This window comes from Eumetopias jubatus, unplaced genomic scaffold (assembly GCF_037043125.1).
Source record: "Eumetopias jubatus isolate StellerSeaLion01/CBP00866 unplaced genomic scaffold, mEumJub1_p1.0 scaffold_7, whole genome shotgun sequence".
Classification (NCBI taxonomy): Eukaryota; Metazoa; Chordata; class Mammalia; order Carnivora; family Otariidae; genus Eumetopias; species Eumetopias jubatus.
Genome location: NW_028274813.1, coordinates 14,532,360 through 14,557,119, shown reverse-complemented (window position 1 = coordinate 14,557,119; position 24,760 = coordinate 14,532,360). Strand labels below are relative to the sequence as shown.

The 24,760-nt window shown below is 46.3% G+C and overlaps 1 protein-coding gene and 1 long non-coding RNA gene across 9 annotated transcripts in view; one reads left to right on the top strand and one right to left on the bottom strand.

The window, feature by feature from the left end:
• FOXN3 (forkhead box N3) overlaps positions 1-24,760 on the bottom strand; it is a 392,956-nt gene that overhangs the window by 88,156 nt on the left and 280,040 nt on the right. The window lies entirely within an intron of this gene.
• LOC114204954 (uncharacterized) lies at positions 15,005-23,654 on the top strand. Its single transcript, XR_003608291.2, has 3 exons — positions 15,005-15,181; positions 19,161-19,258; positions 20,352-23,654. It is a non-coding gene; the product is annotated as an uncharacterized LOC114204954 (long non-coding RNA).

Here is a 24,760-nt window from a genome sequence, read left to right as displayed (position 1 = left end):
GACAGACTAACTAGGAAGGCAGCAAACGACAGCCCATGGGCCAAATTTGTTTCTGCCAGGTCGGCCTATAAGCCAACAATGGTTTGTGTATATTTTTAATTATTGAAAAAAAATTTTAACGTTTTGTGACCCATGCATATTACATGAAATTCAAATTTTAGTGTCCATAAACAAAAAAGCTCTAACTCTCGTTTACCAAGAGACGGTGATGGAACAATTTTGAGAGAATCCACAAAAAAAATCTGTCAGTCATCACAGAAAGCAGCCCTTTGGCACCTCCCAGACCAACTCCCACATTCTACAGACGGGGACTGCACCCCGAGAAACCACCTGACTCTGCCAGGGCCATGTGGGATGGCACGGTGGGTAAGAAAATGCTTCTGCTGTCCCCAAACTAATACAGGTTCCATCTCGCTGGCTAGAAAACAAACAAAAACAAAAACAAAAGATCCTTACTGAGAAGTATCTGAAGAAAAAAAGATTAGAATTCAAAAGTGCTAGATTTATGTTTCTTCCAACAAAACAGCCTCACTGGAGAACTCACTGCTTCTTCCCCATCGGGCTTCAGTCTTCTTCCCACCACACCCTGCACTTCCCAGAGGCCTCCTGCAGCCCCGCAGCACTGGGTGAAACCCGCAGCACCGGGTGAAACCCGCACCCTGCAGTGCATCCTAGGCCACCTGCCCTCACTCACAAAACCGCCCCTCCTGCTGTGACCCTTTCCCGAGTCTGATCCCAGGTCCCTCATTCAAGTGCCCCTGGCCTCCAAGCTTTCCCAGGCCTATGAGGACATGAGACCTGAAAACTGAAATTCATGCCCAAAGCACCTTGAAATTCTGACATGAATGCTCACTTAAATGTTTATAACACTAACCGTCAAGAGCAAATCAACTCAACTCTTACACGTAATGATGTGTATACATCCCTCTATGTGGAAGGTGGGTTTACTATGATTTGGAGTGGGGCCTCCAGATACGGAGTGCTCAGAGCTACCGCGCTAACTTAAGATATCCTTCTGTATCAAGATCCCACTCAATTGCCAAGTGTTCTTCTAAAAATTTTTTTAAAGATTTTTTTATTTATTCATTGAGCGCGAGAGCACGAGGGGGGTGGTGGCAAGGGGAGGGTCAGAAGGAGAGGGAGAAGCAGACTCCCCACTGAGCAGGCAGCCTGATGCGGGGGCTCAATCTCAGGACCCCGGGATCATGACCTGAACAGAAGGCAGATGCTTACTGACTGAGCCATCCAGGCGCCCCTCAACTGCGAAGTCTTTTATGAAATATTTCTTCATTTTTAAAAGATTATTTATTTGAGAGAGAGAGAGAGAACGAGTGGGGGGGAGCAGAGGGAGAAGCAGACTCCCCACCAAGTGGGGAGCCAGACTAAGAGCTTGATCCCAGCCAGAGCCCCGAGATCATGACCTGAGCTGAAATTAGACACCTACCTGTCTGAGCCACGCAGATGCCCCAGTATTTCTTCATATTTAAGTTATTTGTACTCTAATAGAACATGCTGTTTTAGATCAATAAAATCATCTCTATACACAAATAATATAATGTGCTTATAAAATACCAATGATATATGATGAAAAATGCAAAACAGTCCTAATACATGTCCCTGACCTTGAAGCATTAGGAAACAATGGGGCAAAAGTCATAACAACTCCAAAGTTAAATGATTCAAAGATGCAAAGCAGCTCTGCAATAGACTAGCTAAAAATTTAGACAGTAAGGCTTGGCTGAAACAGTCAGGGAAAGTTCTTTGGAAGACCTGCATCTTGAAAAACAACCATTTATTGTCTACTAGATACCATTTAACACACTTAGTCATTTAAATGATCACCTTTAATCCTTGTAACAACCCACAGAGTAGTGATTCTTATACCGGTTTAACAGATGAGAAAACAGGTTAAGTAACCTGATAAAGGTTACTCAGCTAATAACTTGGTGAACCACAAGCTAAAGCCAGGCTATAGAACTTAGAATTACATTTAATACATGAGCTCCTCGAAGTGGGCCATATGCTGCCCCCACCCACGGTGTGTGAGGTTCAGGATGCCAAGCTGAACGTGATACATTCTATCTGAGTCTCTATTTCACATGAAAATTCAGGGATAGTTAAAAGGGAAAAGAGACTGATTACTAGATACCCAGATACAGCATGAAACAGGATATAAAACTTACAGAGGTCTTCCACAAGGGTATTGAAAATGCAGCAATGAAGGTGCTGCCGCGAAGCGGCGTAGGTTTAGTACTGTGGGAACCATCCGTTTACCTGGAGAGGGCAGTCACTTTACAGAGAAGGGCGACAAGGTCAGACAGAGCTCGGGAGGGGGTTGTCAAGGGCACTGAGTGTCTGGTGTTTGGTCTCCGTGTCGATCTTGGCAGACTGTGCCAGGGAGGAGGGTACTGCCTTGCATTGCTCAGCCTGTGGCTACCACGGTTCAGCTATAAATGGTTCGCTGCCCCAGGTTGTCAGTGCTCATCAAGGCATAATGTGAGACTGTCTGGGCCTGGGGGGACCAAAAGTGGAGTGAGCGTGCGTTTGGAGACATCCTCTTGCCTTATTCACGGACGGGTTCACGGGCATTGTGGATAAGGGCCTCCAGTAGGAACCTGGCATTAGCTTTAGGGCATGAAGGTTCTGGAAGAGTGAATCCAAGGGGCTCCCCAAGGAGAGCTGCTCAAGGCCCGGTGCGTCTCTACGCTGCTTCAAGGCAGAGATTCAGTTCAAGTTTTCATCACTCGAGTAAGGCCTGGTCCCTCCTGTTTGTCCTGAAATGCTGCCCACGCAGAAGATCAAACGGCTCTTTCCTATGAAACAGACTGGGTTGCAGAAATCTCAGTGGAGGGCACAGAAGAGATCAGATTTTATTTCATTCCCGGAGTCATTTCCTAAGGTAAAAGACTGGCTAGTGGGAGCTAATTCCTTTTGGGCTGAAGCACCAAGAAACATATGTCAAGTTCACTCAAGAGAACCACGACACAACACTGCTTCAGAAAGAAAGGAATGTACAGACACATTCGTCTGGATTCTTTCAATCTTTTGCCTCCTCCCTCTTTCAGTCTCTCTGGGCCCCTCTCACCGGCCAGCATTATGTCTGTCTCTTGAGCCCCTGAGTTTCCTTCTCGAAATCTCCCAGGATTTCCCGATTCTGCTGTCCTCATCCAGAACTCCCGCTGTGTCCCTGAGGAAGTCCCGCCACCTCTCCAAGTCCTCATCTGTACACAGTACATACATCTCCCAGGGGCTGTGCGAGAATCCACGACAATGGACCACACGGAGCACTGGCCACCAGTGCTGGCCTGTATCAGAACTCGGTGATGTTAATTTTCCGCACGGGTCAAGAGCACAAACCCTGGAGCCGGACGGCTTGGGTGAAAATCCCAGCTATGTCACTTACGAACTGCATACCGTCGGGCAGTTACTTCCGGTAAAGAAACCTGCACTCCGGGTTCCCCGTCTCTCCGGGTTCCCCGTCTCTAAGACAGGGGTCATTCCAGCACCTGTCTTCACGGGTGTTTGTGGGGATGAATGAAAGCACGCAGGGTGATCAGAACAGGGTCTGTACATAGTGAGGAGCTGGGTAGGTTTCAGCCGCCATCCCCACCACCCTATTTTACCTGCCACAGGCTGCAGCAATGGCCCAGGCCTGGGAGGTTTCCCCAAGAGGACCAGGAAGCTTGCTCTCTAACCAGGGACTCGCAGTGGAACGCAGGGTGCAGGGCTAAGAAGAGGTAAGGGGGGTGCAGTGGGAAGTGGCACCTGCACGGCACAGAGCGCAGCCACGCAGGCCCAGGCAGCTGCTGCACCCCCAGCAAGGCAGTCCCACCACTGCCACGTCTCCCAGTTATCAAGAGAAGCCACAGATCTAGACATTATGTGAAATTTCCTGATTTTTAAGCATGGGCAATGAATTCAAATGTTTAAAATCACTCTGTCCAAGGAATAAAACCCATCTCTGTGCCAAACCTGTTCCCCGGGGCCACCAGTCTGTGCTCTACGCTCAGTGGGGTGGGGTCATTTACGAAGAGGCTTCTGAATACTCCTTTCCTCCATAAGGCCTTCCCTGGTGGCCCCAGAAGAGCAGTGTGTCCTTCCCCTCAGGCCCAGAGCCCTCAAGGCCATCTTCTCTGACCACCCCCTCCCTGTTCAGCCCAACACCGACCTTCTGTTGATCCACTCCCCCCAACAATGCATTAGAGGCACTTAGCAGGGATCTGAAGGAGAGCTAAGTGCTTTAATGACACTCATGTATTGATTTAGAGCTTTTTTTATTCCTCCACTTGGATTTCCCGAACATGCAGCATCTATGGCAGTGCAAATGTCTTAGAGGCTAAGTTCCCAGAGGCCAGGGGCTGCTGCCTGAAGCTCTCCCTGGCACGCTGGGAGTGCGTGACTCGACAGCAGCAAGAGCTTTCTTCTGATGAAGGCACAGATTGCTAAAGACACAGTACGTTGTTCAGTGTCATTTTGGAGAAATTCACAGTCATGTCAACACTTCGATCTCCACCAGCCATGAGCCTGTGCTGCCACTTTGTGGGCTCATTCCTACAAATGCGGTGTTTCATCAGGTGGCGCCCAAATTCCCACCTATGTAGACTCAAGTCAAACCCAAGGGAAACCAGGCTTTCCATATTTCAATCACATACAGGCTGCAGAAGATGAGTCACTGTTGGTCTGTATTCATTCATTCATTCATTCACTCACGCACTCACTCATTCATTCATTCACCAAGCACTGGTTCACTCGGTGTCAGACACAGTACTAGGTTAGGGAAATGGCGAGAGAAATTAAGTGCAAAAAGTCCCATGATGAAAGTCTGTTCCAACAAAGAATGCCAGGGCCTGGGTGGAACCTTAACGAAGGATCCCATCTAACACCCCATCCAGCTGAAGATCTGAATCCCAGAGAGGTGAACACCAGCCGCACATGTCGGTTTTGGCTATTAGGGAGTGGTGCAAAGATCAAACCAGAAGTCCCTGCTCCTCATCCAAAGTTCTTTTTGTGTGTAAAACATTCCTAACAGGATTCTAACTCGACTGTTAGCGAGGCCCAGCATCCAGACTCAGATGTCTGCAAACTGTGACCTCCCCCACACCCTTGCCCAAGACGACTCCACCTGGCATGACACTCATCCATGATAATCCATTAGTGCTTTCTGCAGATGAACCCCTCCCACCACCCTTCTAGAACCATTCTCAAGTGGCTCTCACGCTTTTTGCTGGTTTGTTTTAACATCCCAATGCACTTAAGGGACAAGACATTGAGTGACATGTCATGAAGGACAGAGGTTCACAAAGAGTCTGGAGGGAGGGGGGGAGGGGGTCTGAACATTCACCCAAGGTGTGCACCTGATGTGCCCTAAAAAAAAGATCAAGTCCAGTTGCCTGCTGGCCAGCAGGTAGAATTATTGTGCTGGCACAGCCCTGCCCCTCTGCCCCCACCCCCACACTGGCCTGCCTCCTAAGGGTGCCTGCTATCATTTTCAAAGGGGAGATGAAGTGGTCGCTCACGGAACCACCGGGATAAAAAAGGCCTTCCACACAATGTGCTTCTGTTTCCCTCAAACGAAAATCAATCCATCAGTTAAGCCTGCATCTCCGGTGATCAAAGCCAGTTTGTGTGGCCCCCACCTGGAGGGGTGGAGGGGGAAGAAGTCGGATGTGAGCAGATGCCTGATGCACATGGCTCAGGGCAGAGGGGAGCAAGGGCAGGGGTCACGGCTACTTCTCAGGCCTCGTGATCTTACCACGTGCCACGAGGCCAAGACAAACAGGCTGTGTGGGGATCTATTTTGGTCACACAGCTGCAAACAGAGGATTTATGAAGATGTTTGGTGCTTGGCTCCCAGGAGATTTGTGCACCAAGCTGCTGCTCCACCAACGGTCTGTCCATCCCTCCCCATTCCCGTTGAGCCTGGTATGTCCTCAAGTTCTGACCCCTTAGGACTCTTCCCAACTTACAAGTTTTCTTTTCTTCTTTCCCTAACTCGTGAGAGTTTAAACATATGTGTTATTGTGTTTGGCATCCACTGGCCTCAATGCTCTATCATTCTACAGCCGGGCTGCCTCTTCTTGGTGTTTAGCTTTATTGATTTCTATTTCTGACTTGCTCGGCACTGGCTCATTCATTATTCAGGGAAAATCTGGCTATGAGACCACAGTCTGATATCCTGCCAACAGGAGCCTGAGCAGGTGGGACCTCTGTGAGCTTTCTTTTCAAAGAATCACAACCCCAATGAACAAGTGGTGTAGTTTAGACTTCTCAAGTTATTCACGTAAGACCTCGCCATTCTGCAAAACGTTATTTTCTGTATGAGTGGCAGGTGAGCTCAGTAGGAAAATACGTGAGAGTTAATGATTCTGAGGCCAAAGATTTGACTAGTTCGTAAACCAGTTATCTATGAGAAGAGAAAATGTCTTGTCAAGCAGCAAATGAACCCATCCTTCGCCATCTATCTTGGAGGTATGCGGTGCGGATCCCCAGGGACAGAGGTGGGAGGAGGTGGCCCCCATTAATCACGATCACCAACTCCTCTGCTGACTCATAGGGACACATGAGGATACATATCCATTCTACTGCTAGAGGCTGAGTCCCACCATCTTCCACGCAGCCCATGTGTGTTTGATGGTGAGGCTGATATTTTCAAGGTGTTATAATAAGATGTGAGAGACAAACCCATTTTGTGTTTTATTGTTTGTTTTCTTCTTCAGAGAGCACCATAAGTCAAGGAAATTGTATTTAAACCGTAAGAATAGAAGTTCAAATTAAAGAGTGGGAAGAAGTTCCTTCCAGAAATTCAGGCTAAAACATAGTATTGGAGAAAGTAGTAAAATTATCCTCTAGAGAAATCTCTTAAGAACAGAACTAATTACCACCTGTAAGTACCAATTTGTGCATAATCCGATCCTGGGGGAGGAGGCTAGATGAGAAAATCTCTCAAAAATCCCCTCTGGGCTTCCCCACCAGGCTGGATTTTCACCATAAAAAGTTTGAAACACTTTGGCTGATCTCTGGTTGAGGTCCTGCTGGAGATGACAGCTGATCACAGATCTGCAGCCAATTTTAACCTCAGCATCCTGCAAAGTGCGTAGTTAGGGTGCTGGCGAGCACTCTCTAAGGGGCAAGAGCATTTCCTCAGAAAACACCCATGAGAAGACAATGGTGTGTGCGCTTTTACCAAACCTCGTACATGCTATCCTAAATACCACAGGAGAAGCTTCCTATTTGTTCCTAATTTGTAAAAGTAAATGAGACATCATAAAGAATCAAATAGGAAATAACCATCTGTCTCCTGATTGGCAACTGGAGTGTCTCTGCACATACACGGGGCTTTGCGTCACATCACACAAGCGCTATGGGGCACTGCTTAAGAAGGCAGTGAGATCCTGGCACAGTGGTGTTTCCATGGCCTTTCTGTGGGGGTGACACTGGTGTGAAGGGGGAGGCTGAGCCAGGGACCTCTTGGCCCCTGCAACTTAGTTCAATGGAATGGTTTTGATCTCATGTTTTGCCTTATTTTGACTCCATGGAAGGTTTTAGTTAAAAAAAATTTAAAAAGGCCAAAAAATAAAAAAGCAAAAGCAAAAGGAGAGAGAGAAGCGAAAGGCAATCTTAGCAAGCACAAATGGAGCTCCAAGTTCATGGATTCTCCCGCAAAGGGCAAATGCGGAGTAAATCCCAGAGCCTCCGTTCCCCTCCTTGGTTGCCTGCCAGCATCAGGGACAATGGTGCCACCTTGACCTCCCGGAGTGATGGGGAGGCTCAAGTGAGCGTGTGCACGTGTGTGCCAAGCTCAGTGCCTAGCACACAAGAGGCAAGGATAATGAGCAGTTGCCCACTGGAGCCCTGTTCACTGGTTAATGTTTTCTAAACTTCATTAATTTTTAATTTAAAGAATTCACAATAATGATAAATGTAACTAATATTAAAGTAATCCAACTTAAAAGTATGTTCACTGTCCTTTCCTTTCAAGGGTCTCTTTTCGGGCATCTGTTCAGGCTTGGCCGTCCCCACCTTTGTCTCTCTCCAGGCCTACTACTCCCTCAGTGAGCTTCGCCTCTCACACACTCGTCAGCTCCTGCTCACCAACTACTCGCTGACTCAGTGTTCCTAGCTCTGGCCTCTCATCAGGTTTGTGACACATTTCTCACTACCTGAAAACTGATGGTATCAAGTCCGTACCTCAGAATCACCTGGGAGCTTTTAAAACAGCAGACCCCGTGGCCCTAGCCCAGACCTGCATTCAGACTAAAGAAGGCAACATCCCGAGGCTAACACTGAAGAACTGGCTTCTAAATGTCTTGTGGCTATTGGCCTACCTGAAGAGACGTTATAGACAACTTCCTCTGTATCCTGCAATGTAACTCAGGATTTCTCCCTCTCTCTCTGAGGACCTAAAGGACAAATTAGTACCAGGGACCTCTATTTCTCCTCAGTTACGAGTCAGTTTTAATCTTCTGACCATTGAAGCCAAACAAATGATCAAAAAAAGGAAATAAACCATACAAGTGATCATGTTTCTCTCTTTGCCTTAGCTACTAGGGAGCTCAAAGCCAAATTCATGACAGACCACTCTACGCCTTAAACCAATACACAGAACTTATGATACTAATTTTATATACTAATGTTGGGCCTCCTACATTTTCCCTTTGTCTTGATTTCTGCATGTGCTTTAAAAAAATTCTAGTTATGCTGCATTTTTGCAATCTATTGCAAATTCTTTTTGGAACAAGGTGGAGTATGTTAGACTAATTAATTAAATATAGTCACTGACATGCAGCCCTTTGCAGCATGGCAGCTCTAAAGCAGACAGTAATGAGCACCAAAGTAGAGACTACGGCTCGGAGGAAAGTTTTTGGCTTTGGCGGTCAACTCCCCAAACAGAAACCTTCCTCCTGGCTCTGGTTGTCAGAGAACATCTGGAAGCATATCTGAACTGCATATTAAGTATGTTTTAAAGTTATAAAAAATTTTAAGTAAAATAAAAACAGCTATGCAAATTCAAAATCTAGAATCCTGACCTTCAATTCTGAATCTATCATCTCTCAACTTCATGCAGCAGCTCCACACACAGAACTAAAACTCTGGTCCTGATGGAAAAGCATCAGGTTGGTCTAAGGAACCATGTACAGGTGACAGTAGATGGTGGAAGTCTGTGGCTTTGTGTATCAGACAAAATGAATGGATCACTTAGAATACCTGAACAGTGTTCTGGTCGTTTAAAAACACGTAATCATGTTTTTTTTTGAAAGTTCTTTTAAAAGTTCTGGGTACTCCAAACAGCCTGTACACTATGTCCCCACATAACCCTATACTTTGAACCAAACTAACTACCCAAACACTACCCGTTCCCAAATGTGATCAAAAAGATCTTTATCTGCCAACTGAAATGCTTTTCCGTATCTGTGAGGGGAATCTGTTCTCTTGGGCACAGAGCCAGGACCATTCCTGAGGTGGCCAGGAATCCGGGGGTGGGGGGTGCGCTTTGACAGCCTGGACCAGAGCTCCGGGCTGCAGCAAAGACCTTCTGTGCTTCGCCGTGTACTGTTAACATACAGAGCGGTTCCCTCTCCTTCTTAGCCATAGCTCAGTCCATCTGCATCAGGAGGGTGGGGGACCTGCCAAAGAGCTCCCAGCTGGCACTGCCTGGGTGCATGTGGCTTTGACCTGGGCCTCGTGTGCGCGGCCAACGGGGCCTGAAAGCTGAGGGCTTCTGTCATTGCCATTAGATGTTATTCCTTCCACAAAACAATCTAAAGATATGGATCATATTTATTTAAAATGTAAGAACTCTCAGGTGCACACACTGGGCACCATGAGGGGTGCGATCTAATGCTTCCCCACTGTCTAGTGTTTAAGTAGCGCAGAACGCCTTAAATGGCAAAAAAAATTCTGCCATTTTACATTTTTGCAAACGTTGCTTGATCTTTGAAGATGGAAACTAACCATGAACAATAACCTAATGAGCATAAACTAGCAGCTGTAGAATTCTTTTTATTCCTTTATATATTTTAATTTGTGTAACCAATACCACCTTACCGTAGCCAATATGCTGTGAATAAAAAATGACCCCTAATTCCACAGCTCAAAATAACTACGATTACCCTTCCAGCATCTGCCCTTCGTTTTCTCGCTTATGTAATGCGGGTTGGGGTCAGCCTCAGTCAGACTCCGGACCAGTCATATGAGCAGTGTGCTCAGTTCAAACCCGGGGCCGGCTGTGGCGTGCCATTTCTCAGAAGGAGCCCAAGAAGAGTCAGAGCTACCAAGTGGTTGCGTGGTAGTTTCTAATTATGGAGTGCTTACTGTATACCCGGCACTGAGGCGATCCCATGTAAATCTTCCCTGTGACCCAGCACAGGGCGGGGGTCCTACCTTCCCATTTCGCAGACAAACTGAGATCTGAGACAGTGCTGCTAGTGAGAAAGAAGCTGGGATTCCAGGCCAGGGCTGATGCCAGCACGATGAGAAAGAAGTAATCCAGCCTTACCTTACTGATTTTGATGATGAGACACACAGTTTGGGGTTTCTTTTCTCCCTTTCTGTATCTCTGGCAGACCCAGAAGAGAAGGGGAGTTGATCTGATTTGAAAGGACGGCAGAACAGGAGAGCTGGACTGGCCTGCAGAGGGGCTGGCTTAGCCACCAGTTTGCCCTGAGGCCCAGAGCCAGGCATGGCTCTCTGGGCCAGGTTTACCAGTCTGTTTGTGGTGGCTGTGCCTAGCTAGGTGTCTGAGAGGGCCCCGGCTCTGAAATCTCGGGACTCGAGCTGGTCCCTGCATCTATGTCCGCACCACATACAAACCGGAGACCAGGATGGGATGGGTGGCACTCCGTTGCTCTCACCAAAATAACGATCCTGAATACACAGGAAACACTATGTAAATTACCCTGTTCTAAGGAAAAACATTAAGCAAATACTTTTTTATGAGAAGTGAAGGGAGGGTGTGGACAAATTAGAAATCACGCTAAGACATGTAAGAGACACCTGCAGGAGGAACTCCCACAATTCGATTTTGAGCCGCGATGTGACCCCCAAACCAGGGCATGTACTTTCTTGTCCCATCTCGGAGATGAAAATACTGGAAGGGCCGATGGAGGGTTGAATACAGGCCATGCTATGGATACCTCCCAGCCTGGTCTGGACAGACTTCGGAAGGAAACAAAGGCCTTCAGAAACATTTCCGTGTGTAGACTCTACTGCGCATTCAACAGTGTAACTCGTCAAAATCAGAACAGGTGGGTACCTACCCTTAACTACAAAAAGAAAATGCATCGTAATATTGTCTTAACTCTTTTGGGAAAGCAAACACAGATATATCTGAGATTCTCTCTGTCCCTGAACTATGGCAGTGTCACGCACAGCCTTAGGCTTGGGGACACTCTGAAAGCAAAATCCAGGTCTGAGTACTAATGTAAAAATGATGCTACACTTTTTTTTTTTTTTAATTACAACACATTCTTAAGAGATCTGAAAATTTAAGAGGCAGCATTAACCATGCAGACAGTATTTACAAGGGACTGATATGTGGGGCCCTACAGCTTAACTGAAGATAACAAATGGTTCAGAGATCTGACAGGCTTTCCTGAACAACACTTCAATCATTTCAACAAACGCTGCAGAGGAAGGATACCCTTCTGGTCAGCCTTCAAGGTACAAGCATGATTATATGTGCTTTCAGTTGAAAAAGATCCTGGTTATTCCATATTCCTCTGGAAGTGACAAATCTCATTGTAACTGGCCTGCTTATTCTCATCTTATTTTTTATTTTTACTTTTACTGAGATATGACTGACATAACTATATTATTTTCAGGTGTACAACATAATGATTTGATATTTTTACACAATGCAAAATGACCACCACAGTAAGTCTAGTTAACATCCATGTGTAGTAACAGGTTGTTTTTGCTTCTGGGGTGAGAACTTTTAAGATCTACTCTCCTATCGGCTCAAATATGCAATTCCGTAGTGTTAATTCTAGTCACCATGCTGTATATTACATCCCCAGGACTTAATTTATTTTATACCTGGAAGTTTGTACCTTTTGACAACCTTTACCCATTTCGCCCATTCCCCATCCTGGCCTGCTTGTTTTTAAATCTCAAGTTTTCAAACACATTGTTTTCTTCACTAGAGAAATGCTTGCTACAAAGTTTCAAGGTTTTAATAATGATTTCTAAACCAATTACTTCACCAACACATTTATTCATCAAGATGATGGAATGGAAAACCACGTTTGTTTAGATAAAAAAATTTCAGGTTTGTACGAGTTCTCCTATGTGTTCTGGCAAAGAACTTCTCTCAAAGTTTTTGCTAGAGTTTTCATTTTTTCCCCTAATTTCACTTAGACACATAAATTCATCTTGACCTACATTTAAGAACCTAACTCTCTGGTTCTAAATAGCTTAAAAAACAACAACAAACCCACTCTCAGGAAAGATTGACATTTCAGTAATCTCCGCCAGCTGGCAAGTTCAAAATAGAATCTAAATATTGTATTAACAATATCAATAACAAGCAGGTCCAGCAGGCCTTAATAAAACACGCTTGAATTGTGAGAGAAATTCTTATTTTGTGTTTCACCAGCTTTAATTTACTACATTGATTTAATAAAAATCTATGACAATCTCATCTTTAATTATGTAAGAATTCTGAAGTTCACTGCATGTGCATAATGAAAATCTGAAATCAAGTAGGTGTAATGACATTTTTGTTGCCCATTTTTGAAACTTTTGACCAAAGTAATATACCTAGCAAAGCCCACATACATGTCCAGCTCAATGAATTCTCACAGACCATTTGCCCATGTAACCAGCACCCAGATGAACAAACTGGCAAACAGGAGCCTCCCTTCCAACCTCTCCAGTCACCACCTTATACCCCAAAGATAACCACAACCTTGAGTTTTCCTTGCACATCCCTGCAAACTCTGGCAGGGGGCAACCCTGAACCAAGGTGATCACCATTGGAGTCACTAGGCACACATAGGCTTGCACATTATTTCATTTCCTTTGTGGAAGGGAGGTGGTATCCTCCCAATTTTACAGATGAAGAAACAGAAGTTCAAAGTCGAGTATTTGACCAAGCCAAGAGGCATATATGTATACGTGTAAGGGAATATGTAGTTCCATGTATGGGCAGGAGAGGGGTGGTATGAGGGATTGTCAGAGTCAGATCCAAAGCCAGGTCCCTCCAATGCCAAACTCAGTTGTGTATGTTCCACAACTGCTATTTTAGGAAACCTCATTTTCCTCTAAATTCATTGACTCACATGTTCGAAAATGCCATTTATAGTTAGACGGCCTTATATAGAGAACTATATCACCCCCTTAACCCCAGTCCCCAACCCCCATGAACACTTACTCGGTTGTGACAGTTTCAGAAACAGAACTCATTTTTTCATTTAGCATCTTATCTTTCCCCCTCACCCTCACTACATTTTGGATTGTGCACAATTTTGAGTCTCTGCATTAGCACTATCTTAATTTTAAAAAAATTAAGTTGGGAACTAGCAAGTGAGCCTGAAGAGGCTCCATCTCTGGTCCTGAACTGGATTTTCATTACTCAACTACTCTTCAAACTATACTGATTTACGATGTGATTATTACTGCTTTTCCTAAGTAGCCTGGGTAATGACAGAAATGCAAAGACGCCCCAGACTGCGGTGATCTGGGGGCTCTAACACCCCTCAGTCTGCCCAGCTGCCCCACCCCTGGACCCCCACCTCTGGCCCCCCACTTCTACCTCTACCCCCAAATGATTTGCTCTCCACTCTCCTCTCGTGGGGTTAGTACAGCTGCTCTGATGGCCTCCCAGCTCTGGCTCCAGCTGTGCCCATAACAACGCACATGGAGAGGACCATGGTCCGTGGTGATCACGTGATGTCGGTCCCGTGACGCCAAAGCAGCCACCCAGCAGCAGTTTTCCCGCCCATGTTTGTGTAGAGCTCTTATTTATTTTTTTTTTTTTAAGATTTTATTTATTTATTTGACAGAGAGAGAGACCCAGCGAGAGCAGGAACACAAGCAGGGGACGTGGGAGAGGGAGAACCAGGCTTCCCGCCGACGGGAGCCCGACGCGGGGCGCGATCCCAAGATGCTGAGATCATGACCCGAGCCGAAGGCAGATGCTTTATGACTGAGCACCCAGGCGCCCCAAGCGGCTCTTAGTTCTTTACCCTTGCTTATAGGTCTAATTTCAGTGCAAGTCTGAAATGGTGCCATCTCCCGCAAGTCCTCAAGGTCAAAGGCACTCTCCACTACCTTTATCAGAATCTCCCCACCATTCTGCCCAGAATGCTTTTCTTTCACCTTCCCATCCTCTTTCCTGTAAGGAATAAGGACAGGGTGACTTTCCATCTCTATCCTGGCTTATCACATTTCTCCTTTGTGAACATATCAATGTCACACACCAACATACTGTCTTGTGCACTTACTTAGGACCCGTGCCTTTGGTTGTGGGCGTCACTATTTTGTGAGCTTGTGAGTGTTTTGGCCATGACTGCAATATCATGGTGCCCCTTTTGTATTGGGGCCTGGAGTGACACTGATTGAGAAATGCATGGCTGACCATGTCAAACAGATTTAGGAGACGCTGGGATGGCAGCCTCACCTGGCACTAGCAAACACCCCTCCGTGAAGTCTTCCCTGAACTCCTGACTTCCTTCCCCCAGAGTCTGAGCTCTTTGGAGACGGCACAAACCACCAAGGCTTCTGGGTGATTCTGCCCCCGAGCTAGACCGCAAACTCCTTGAGGCTGGAAAAATCTACTTATCTCTATCCCCAGCCTCTATCAACCTAAGCACACTGTGGGAAATGAAGGGATGTTTGTGAAATGTTTACATGTAATTCACTGAACTGAGCTGGACTGAACTGTGTCCTCCCCCACCCCCCCAATTCCTATGTTGAAACCTTAACCCTCAATGTGGCTGAGTTTGGATAAGGTTAAATGAGGACATAAGGGTGGGGCTCTAATGCAATATGACCATAATAGGGCCTTCATCTAATAGGGCTGGTGAACTTATAAGAAGAGAAAGAGACCAGGTGAAGCACATGCACACAGAATAGGCCATGCGAGGACACAGTGAGCAGGCGGCCATCTGCAAGCCAAGAAGAGATGACCAGGGGAGATCAACCCTGCTGCCCCCTTGACCTTGGACTTCTAGTCTCCAGAACTGTGAGCAAATAAATTTCTGTTGTTTTAGTCACCCAGTCTGTGGTATTTTGTCATGGCAGCTCTAGCTGATTAATACACTCACCAACTGTCCAAGCATCTTGTACTCTAAAGATAGGGCTCTGGGGACCAACTCTGGCTGTGAAGGGAAGTTCATGAAGATACGGAGGTTCGTTGCCCAAGGTTAATCCCCAGGAAAGGGCAGCTGTATCCCATCTTCCATCTTTCCCTTATCAACAGGCAGCAAGTCTAGTTAAGGCAATACCTTTTAGCAATCCCCAGTCTGCCAGAAAAAGTGAATGTCATCATTAACTAAGATTCTGGGCCTCTGGGAAATTACTTTAACTTGAATGACACCACCTTATGCCCTGAGATCTTGATAATCCTGTACACCCATGGCTAATGGCCATTATCATTAAAAGAAAGCTAGAAGAGTCTCAAATGGGAAGATCTGCATTCTGGCCTTAGATCTTCCACTTAGTGGCTACATATACTTGCATATGTAACCTCACATTTTTGTGTCCTGTGCTTCTTTTTAAAAAAATTTTAACAGATTTTATTTTTAAATAATCTCTACACCCAACGTGGGGCTCAAACTTACAACCCTGAGATCAAGAGTCACACACTCTACCAACTGAGCCAGACAGGCATCCCTCCAGTGCTTTGCTTTTTAAATAAAATGGCTGTGCTGTTGTAATGGACAGTTCTTCCCTTCTTTGGGAACTGATCCAGACTTGCATCTGGAGAACATTTCATCTCCCAAGCCATCCATGTGCTTTGAAGTGATGTTTCCACCCCCAGCATAAAACAATCTGCGCCCCTCCCCACCAATTCCTCTGGTCACAGCGATGGTTCCCAGTGGTCATGTGATCCAGGCTGGTCTAATTACAATGCTGCCCAGAACTTTTCCTGAAGACACTCAGGAAATGCTAGACTCCAAGCTGAGGTCTGCAGTACAAGAGGCTGTGGCAGCCACCTTGTAAACCCAATGAGAGCTTCTCCAAGCTTATTTCCACCAGAGACTAAGCTGAGTTGGGGAAAAGAGAGACTAAGTATTATTACTACCACGATCCTACTTTGTTAAGTCACCATCTCAGAAAAGCTCTCTACGCTCATCTTATATTCTTTCATTTGACAGCCAAATTACTAAGTGGGTCTCCTAGACCAATGGAGAGTTGGAATTTTACTGGCACACAGAAATCATCAGTGACATACATTTAGTTTAACTGAGGCTATTCACTTAGAGATTCTTTATTAGTCAAGGACTCTCGGGTGTACAGCCCCACCCCCCAAAAATCAAGTTGGGTCAAGTAAAATGGGGAATTTAGAGCTTATGTAATCCAACCACAGGAAGGACAGTGGTAGAGTGGCCCCTCATCTCTGCTTCTTTGCCTTGGTGCCATTTCTTGGCAACAGTGGTTGACTCCACATGGTACCCCTTGTTGAATCCAGCACATCCTTCAGAGCCCCCAGATCCAAGGTAAGACGTGCCTGCCCTGGATTGGGTTACACGCCCATCTCTCAACTAACTGCTGAGGCCAGGGAGCTCCTATAGGAAGTTGGCACTTCCCCATTTGCAATTTGTATTGGAAGCTGGGGTAGGGGAAAACCAGTGGGTCTCACAAAGCACCCCCATTTGGGCTTACGATAGCTGCGCAAGTTTAAAAGTGAAAACTTCTTTCGTAATTGTTTCACTTCACAACCATGGCAAAGCTCAACGAATGAAGCCTCTTAGAATCTGAGAAATATAGTACACACACAAATGATAAACAGAAGTGGCCTTTCTACATGTCACAGGCTTCTCACCTCTTGTCACGGTGTGTTCACAATCATGCTCACAGTGTGGGAAATGAACTCATGGCCAAGACACTAGGTTAGCGCGGCTCTATGCACAGACATGTAGTTCTAACACTTCAATGCCATCTGTGTCAAATTAGCAGCATGAGATCATCCGAAATAAGCCCCATTAAAAAAAAAAAAAATCACAGCCCAAAAAGGGGCCAACTCATGTGTGCTAGGGTGACCATGAAGTGGGGGACAAGTTCAATGTGAGCTTTTAAATGACTGTCTAAAGTTCTTGATCACTGTATCTCTCTCCTTTCTTTCTCTCCCTCCCATCTCTGAAATGCAGCTTTGCAAATAGTTCGTATTCTGGCACAGAGATACTGAGAGAAAGAAACATGGGTACAGATCAGAAGCCATTCTAACCCATCCCCAAGGAATCTTCTTATTTCTGTGTGTCACATTTCTGCGAGATCTTAGTCACTCCGGGCACACCTGGGTGGCTGAGTCAGTTAAGCGTCTGCCTTTGGCTCAGGTCATGATCCCGGGGTCCTGGGATTGGGCCCCCCATCGGGCTCCAGCCCCGCATCGGGCTCCCTGCTCCCTCCTCCACGGGAAGCCTGCTTCTCCCACTCCCCCTGCTTGTGTTCCCTCTCTTGCTGTGTCTCTCTCTGTCAAATAAATAAAGTCTTTAAAAAAAAAAAGATCTTAGTCACTACAAAGTGTCAGTGAGAACAGCCGGTAAGAACTCCAGTTCTCCTCCTCCTGCTGGGATCAGGTAATCTCGTGGGCATTTGCCTTCATGTAGCAGGTGCTTCAGACACACTGGAAACAGTCTTAAAGACTCCTGAAGGTATAAGTTCCCATCAACTGGGGAAGGATTTTTTTTTATGGTATTGTTATTTGCGGGTGGAAGGTATTGAAACCCTTAGGAAATGGCAGAAATGCTATCATAAGCATAATGAATTCTATTTATTAAACACTCAATAATTGCCAGCCCCTAGATGTACACTATCTTGTAATTCTTACAAAACCTCATGCAACACTGCTATCTCTTTGACTGGCTGGGAAGGAAGAGCTCAGACGCATCTGAGGAGTTGCTTGAGGTCACACAGCTGGTGGACCCACGACTGGCCACCTCCAAGGTCTCCACTCTTCCCTCCCAGGCACGCTGCCTCCCCTGGAGGGAAAGCATCGGTGATGGGGCCTGCACGTGGAGCTCCTGCAAAGTGCCAGGGACGCTACACAGACTGGCATCAGCTAGTCCCCACAAAGATACTGATCTCGCAGGACTGGCGTTTTTGCATTTGGCAGTAGCCCAAAGTGGTTCACGTAACTTTTCCAAGGTCAGACGGCAATTAGGCAGCCAGGCAAGGGGATGGATCCAGGTACACCTGATTTGAAAACTGAGGTCTTTTATCCTCATGCCATCGTTTACAAAGGCCAACAGGAGAACTGGGTGGGGTGGAATCACCAGAGAGAAGAAGGGCAGGGGGATGAGGCAGGAGAAATTTGTTCTTGCAGACTCAATACGGGGTGGGAACAAGCCTGAGTGCCTGGGCCACATTCGCGTGCGTGCACACACACGCACACATACACTCCTAATCTAGCACGTGCTCCACAGTGAGCACTACACCCAGGAGTTCTCAGCCACGCCCTTTGGTCGTCCAGGGAACCAAACAAAAACACAAACTTGACCTCTTGCAGTTCACAGGTAGACAGATGCATTTAAGTACACTTCTGAAACTGTAATGTGAACAGCTCCATGAGTATATTCTAAAAAATTCTTCATTGTGAGCCTCTTGGCAATTGCATAAAAATATTTCTAGACTTCTCTCCCCACAGAGTTAAATAGAACTTCAAGGAGAATGACTTTTCCAATTGTATTTTTAAGATTGAGCACTTTGATAAAAGCAGGCCCTACAGTACAATGTGATCCAAAATTGTATCATCTTTATGCATTTTATAATCTGATACAATTTAATAGATAAGGGAAACATTTTTAATGTTCAAAAATTAAAACTGTAAGGATATATTTCTATTGAAGAATTATAATTGGTATAAAAATAGCTCTATCTCTCTCTATGACTATAAAATCCATACACACTCAAAATATTCATTCTGTGGAGGTGTGGGTTCCTCTCATTGCATTAATCTTTGAATGACTAATTTGAGGATTTCCCCTTTTCTCTATCTACAGTCTTTAAAATATCTTAATATTCAGCTGTTTACAATAGTCCTGCGTGGGGAGCAAAAGAGAAATGAAGCACCTTGATTACTTGAATGAAAGAAGACAATGTAAGTATTCATTTCCATCTTTCTGTCTTGTCATTATAAACTGCTTTTGACCATTATGACAGGATTCTCCCCAGCCCCAGTCTGCAAAACACTGCAGAACGGGCAAACATCTCAAGTGGAACACTTCAAAAAGTACTTAGGCCATGCTGAACCGAAGATCAGTTAGTTTGAGTCCAGGCTTATGACCCTGGATCTGTGACCTGAAGCAGGAAATTTGTTTGGGACTTATTTTTCCCATCTACAAAAGGGGAGTAATAATACCTAATGTATAAGGCTAATATAAAAATAATGTAAAATACTGGGGTGCCTGGGTGGCTCAGTCGGTCGAGTGTCCAACTCTTGGTTTTGGCTCAGGTCGTGATCTCAGGGTTGTGGGATCAAGCCGTGTCAGGCTCTGCGCTCAGCAGGGAGTCTGCTGGAGATTCTCTCCCTCTGCCCCTCCCCCCTTTAAAAAAAAGAAAGAAAGAAAGAGAGAAAAAGAATACATACGGCCAGACACAAAAGGTCATATGTTATATGATTCCACTTATAAAAAATGTCCTGAACAGGCAGGTCCATAAAGACAGAAAGGAGACTAGTGGCTATGTGCCCTTGTGCCCCTATAACCATTAGAGCCCACAGATGGCTCTTGCTCAATTCCATCCTCCCTGGCTTCTCTGTGCCAGTGGGTGCTCCCACCCTCCCCTCTTTCTGAAACTCTTTGCCCTTCACTTCAGTGATTTTCCCCAGTTTCCAACTGGGCTCTTCTCTGCTGTTACTGTTGCTGTTATCAGCTCCCACCACTTTCTATCATAAATCTACATTTTTCAACATGGATCTTTCCCCTCTTTTTCATTCTCTGCCCCCATGAAAATCTCATCTGCATCATTTGCAGTGGCCATTTCTGGATTAACAACTTCCAACACTCCCCTTCCAGCCTTGACCTCCTTTCTCCTGAACTCCAGCCTGTCTCCCCTCCTAGCGGCACTACCCAGAAACAGGAGGGGCAACCCACAGACCCCGCCCAGCAGGTGCCTGACCCAGAAGAAGCTCTCAATGCCATGTCCCCCATCAGACCGGCAACTCCTTCTCACTTCCCTATTTCCGTCCACAGGGTACCATTTTCTCAGGGTGCAACACCAGATTTTCATGAAAATGGTTCCTAGAGATGATCGGAGACAGACCCGCTGACGTTGAGCCAGAAAGGAAAATCCAGGCTACGGGACTGATGTTTTCTCAGGTTCCACGCCCCGCTGGAGACACTGGGGAAGTTGGGGTAACTAGAGATGGGGTAAATTTGGATTCCCAAGAGACAGTGACAGTCAAAATTGACCAAAGCCTTCTTTTATAATTGCATTTCCATGTGTGTGTGGGTTTTTTTTTTTTTTTTAGCATTTCCTTATATTTAACTAGTTTAAGAGTATGTTCTCAGTGACCACGTAGAACATTAGTGATTAGAGAGGTGACCAGCACGCCTTTAAATTCACCTGACTTTATGATTGTGGTTACGTAAATATCCTTATACGTAACTCAGTGCAGAACAATAAGACAAATGATGCCAAGAGAAAGGGGCCCCTCCTAAAAACCAAAGGGCTCCACAGGCCAAAAGAGGACAGAAGGCAATTAGGACTTGGGGGAAAATGTAGGGAGGTTTTCCTCCCCCCACCTTTCCGTTATTACTACATTTTTTTGAAACGGGTGTGCCTGGGGGACAAGAATCAGGAGGTTTATGCATTAGGTAGATGCCCTCCTTTGCAAAATGGACAAAAGAGTCAGCTTGTGGAGCAGATTAGATGAAAGGAGCCAAAGAGCCCAGGGGCTACAATCAAATGTGAAAGAAATGAGTGGGGGAGGGTCAAGGCAAAGCCAAACAAGTCCCGAGATCCGAGCCACGGTCTTTCTGGAGAGAAGTACAGAAGTGCCAGGGCCCAGGGGCCTGCGGCCACGGCAAAGATGGGGTCCAGCAGCGCCATCCTGGTTCCAGAGAGAAGGAAACAACTGTGGGCTGGCAGTGAGAAGGGAAATCAAGAGCAAAGGAGAGGTGATCAGGAGGCCGCTCCTTTGAGGTGTTTTGGAACTTTTCACCTTGAATCTATCTGCCAGGATTAATGATCAGAAACCCTGGGAATGAAACAGTCGAAAGTTAATAAATCTTTGTTCTGATAGAGCATTTGTGAGGTGCCAGACACTGGACTGGGCTTATGTTTGTACATTCTTGTGCTCCCTTAAACTCCACAAAGATTCTGGTAGCCCCACTGTAGAGACAATCAAAACTGAGGCCCAAGGTCAAACAGCTGGTGCCCAGGGAGGGAGGGCTTCAAACCCGGGCTGATGTGGTGCTAAATCCATGCCCTCTCGTGTGGCTGTCTATGCTCCTGCTGTGTATATGCAATTTTAGAGCGAGGGGGATAGCTCCATGTTTGTGAACTGGGTGACCTCTCAAGGAAGCAGTCCTATCTGAAAGGAATCGGAGATAAAGGGATGAACAAATCTTTCAGATCTATGTATACATCCAACAGGATCTGGGGTGTCCTGTCTTTGGCCCTGTTCTGAAAATCACTAACACTAGCAAATGGACAAGGGAAATTTTAGCAAGGAAGGTAAAGAGCACAGGGAAATCAATCACGTTCAGAGGATTTCAGCTCTATTTTCCTATTTTTCCAGAGTTTTGTAAGATGTTCTAATAACTAACTCTCACTAGGAATTTAGCATCTTCTAAATGCCTTACTAATATGAATTTCTTGAATCCTCACAAGAGCCCCATGAGACAAGTACTATTATTATTATCATCATCATCATCATCATCATCATCCCCACAGAGAGGTTTAAGCCAGTTGCCCCAGAATCTAAGACAGGGCTCACTGGTTCATTGCCAGGCTGTCCAAATTTATAATGTACTGCCTCCCTAAGATCCATGCGACCTTCCAGAGTTGTCTTGTTCAAGGACTGGAATCTTCAGCCAGGCTGCCACGACCCTGTTTCCTCTTCTTGGACCCATCTGCAGACACAGCTGGCTGAAGGTAGCACTCTTTCTACGGAGCTAGAGCTAAGCCTCAAATCCATTTTGAGCCGCTTTTAGGAAACAAAGTTGCCAGAATGGAGCAGAGCTGGTGCTCCATGGGAATCCGCTGCCGCCGCCTTAATTCACACGTAAGAACAGGAAAAACTCAGGATGCCCTGTGGCTTGCTCAAGGTCACAAAGTTTACCCAGTGGCAGCACTGGGACCATAACTAGGCCCCCTTGCTCGTCATCCAGTGCTTCTCCCCCTAGAACTTGTTTCTGATACACTGAATACTTGCTCTTGAGCCTTTCGGGGCAGGAAATACTGCCAAAGTGAGGTACAGCATACATTTGAACAGTAAAAACGCATAGCAGAGCCGTGCCAAAGGGTCAGGGCTGTGGACATAAACTCCCAGGAAAGGGAGCATCTAAAGCCAACCTGGAACTTGGGCAACTGGCATTCCCCAAAGCGAGTCGTCCAATGGTCACGGTCAACCTCACCGGTGTTTGACCAATGGCAAGCGCGCATCTATGCCCTAGGAACAGCGTGCATCTGACAGCAAAAGAGCTGGTTTCCTTTTTCCCTGTCTGCTTGTGGGCCTGCGGCACAGTCAGCACAGTCCTGCTCTGTGCCCTGAAAGTGCCTTGGAGGTCTTCTTTCCATTTCATTAGCTCATCCAGTGGGTTGTGAGAAGAGAATGGAAATAAAAATCTGTTATGCGTGTTATGGAATTTATTTTAATTCCACCACTGCATCATAAGGAAACAGATTTACTAGTAATTAGTGGCCCTGTCCTGGAGAGAAGGAAGGCGGAGGGAGGGTCCAGAAGGCTGGCAGGGTGTTAGCAAGGGGGCCTGGGGGGTGGCAGCATCCGTGCCCAAGCAGCTCTACCACAAAGGCTGGGATGTGCAGTCAGACCCCAGAATGGGCTGTAAAGGGTTGAGGGGGCGGGCCCTGGGCCCCCCTGGGTAACTCCAGCCCAATCCGGTGGCTGACACAGAGATGGGTAAGAAAGAAGTGTTTGCAGGTGGGGTAGTGGGGGTGGGCCCGGGGAGCACCTGCTCCAAGGAAGGGCTAGAGGTAAGAGACAGGTGGGCCCAAACGGGCAGTTGGCACAGAGCACTAGAGGCAAAGGCTTCCCTCTGAACACAACCGCACGGGAGTTCTGAGGGCGACGGGCCCAGCGAAGGCCGAAAGGGCGGAGGCGGAAGCCAAGATGACAGCGGCTTGTAGAACTCTGAGTAGAAGGCAGGAAGCGAAAAGCACAGCAAGGCCCTACGTAGCGCTGGGATGAAACCTCCTGGGACCGGATGAAGTGTCAGACCAGGGGCGAAGAATGTCTTTAATTAGGAATCGCTGACTCATTAAAGTAACCCATCCAAGGGTGATGTTTAAATAAAGTAACCTAATTTTAAGTTTGATGGGTGAATGGAATGTGTGTGTGTAAGTGTGGGTGGGGGGGGAGAGGTGCTAGGGCGTTTGGAAAAGAAAAAATATATATAAAACGCTTTACTCTCTCATTAAAAAGAGTGAGAGAGAGACATTATTAATAATAAAATAAAAAATGTATCTCAAACACAGAGAGACCAAAACAGGGACACACAGACATGAGCAGGGGACAGCTGAAGACACCTGTCAGCTGGCCACTCCTGCAGGGCTCCGAATAAGCCACACTCATCTGTTTGGACCCGTCCTGGGTCCCCTTTAAACAAAGGGTTTGTCCCTTTCTGGCACACGACAAGGTTTCCATTGTACGAGAACCGAAGTACTCTCTGGTCCCTGAAACCGCTAACATCCTAAAATTGTCTCTAGCAGCTTAAATGGCATTTAAAATAAATACTGTGAATTGATGAAGTGACCCATTATGTTAAGTACCCATGCCTGGTGTAATCTAAACCAAATCTTACCCCATTATCCTCAAAACTGCTAGATGACTCAGCAGGCCCTCTTGCCAGTGACTCTGCAAGAACCAAACAGAGGCCACACTCGAGTAGGACTGAGTGCTTCCTTCCAATTAGTTCTTGCAATTGGTTTTATGCTGGGGGGAAAAAAAAACTCCTGTTTCTTCTCGACAGCTAACAAACCAAACGACTACTAGACAACACACACAGGTTCCCATTAGGTAACCATTATGTCCTATTGTTCCATGGGTTTCAGGGTCTAACTTCCACCGTGTCCTCTCTGGACATCACAGTGCTCTGAAGCATATCTTGCTGAGAACATGGGCTGTCGCCATCCCAACGTGCCCACGAATCATTCCTTGTTCACAACCACCACATAACGTCCCCCTCGCCGTGCGCCCTCTTGCCTACAGACTCTTGTTTCCCCTTCTCGCAATGCCCTTTGTTCTGTTTCCACATGCCCACAATCTATTTTTCAAGGCCTTGTTCAAGGGTTAATTGACAGCCCCTACTCTCCCACCCTCCTGACAAAAATCAGCCTCCCTCCTCCAAACGGTGTGACACATCTGCTGCTTCGGCCATGCCTACCTTCTTTTTAGTCTCAACTCCCAGGGCCACTC